The 987-nt window shown below is 40.9% G+C and overlaps 1 protein-coding gene across 1 annotated transcript in view; it reads left to right on the top strand.

Annotated features, from left to right (window-relative positions):
* Nucleotides 1-987, top strand: part of CNTNAP2 (contactin associated protein 2) — a gene marked incomplete at its 5' end in the record, with an annotated part of 1,317,366 nt that overhangs the window by 691,714 nt on the left and 624,665 nt on the right. The gene's annotated exons all lie outside the window — the stretch shown is intronic.

The following is a 987-nucleotide window of genomic DNA, read 5'->3' as shown; positions in this document are numbered from 1 at the left end:
CACCCATCTATCTGCCTGTATATCAGTGTTTGCTTTCACTGACAATACAGTACTGTATATGCAAAAGAGTTCATCTTTGCTGCCTGTTCTTCCCATGCACCTCTCTATGCCTTCCTCTTCCTCAGTGCCACCATGTTGATTACTCACATTTGGTATATTGCCCTTCTCTTCACCCAAATCAATACTTGTCTCTACCTATATAACTGTTCCCTCTTCTCCCATTCCCTCCCACCCCTGGTAAACAACAAAGACAATTTCCTTACATATATAAACTTTTGCTTGACTTTTTACAATAACAGACTAATACAATATTTGTCCTTCTGTGATTGACTTATTTCATTCAACATAATGTCCTCCAAGTTCATCCACATTATGCAGTGTTTTGCAGATTCTCTGTTATTCTTTAGGGTTTCATAGTATTCCATTGTGTGTATATACCATAGTTAGGTTATCCATTCTACTGTTAATGGACGCCTAAGTTGTTTCCATCTTTTGGCTATTATAAATAGTGCTACAGTGAACAGAGGTGTGGATGTATCTGTTACTGTCCTGGCTCTCGATTATTTAGCATATATATCTAGTAATGGGATTGCTGGGTCAAATGGTATTTCTAATTTCAACTTTTTAAGGAATTGACATACTGTTTTTCACAGTGGTTGTATCATTTGACAGTCCCACCAGCGGTGTAAGAGAGTACCAGTCTCTCTGCACCCTCACCGGCATTTGCTCTTTTCTGTCCTGTTAAACTTTGCTACTAGTGGCAGGGGCAAGATGGTATCTCATTGTTGTTTTGATTTGCATCTCTCTAATGGCTAATGAGGAGCTCTGGTAGTGAAGTGCCTAAGGCACTTGACTGCTACCAGAAAGCTGGCAGTGCAAACCCACCAGCCACTCCTCAGAAAGATGATTGGGCAATCTACTTCCGTAGTGATACAACCTCAGAAACCCAAGGAGGGGTTGCTGTGAGTTGGGTCCAACTTGAGAGCA

This window comes from Orycteropus afer, unplaced genomic scaffold, assembly GCF_000298275.1.
Source record: "Orycteropus afer afer isolate SDZICR_OR568_19922 unplaced genomic scaffold, OryAfe1.0 scaffold00556, whole genome shotgun sequence".
In the NCBI taxonomy this organism is placed as follows: domain Eukaryota; kingdom Metazoa; phylum Chordata; class Mammalia; order Tubulidentata; family Orycteropodidae; genus Orycteropus; species Orycteropus afer.
Note: the sequence above shows the minus strand (reverse complement) of the source record. Positions and strands in the feature narration are given on the sequence as shown.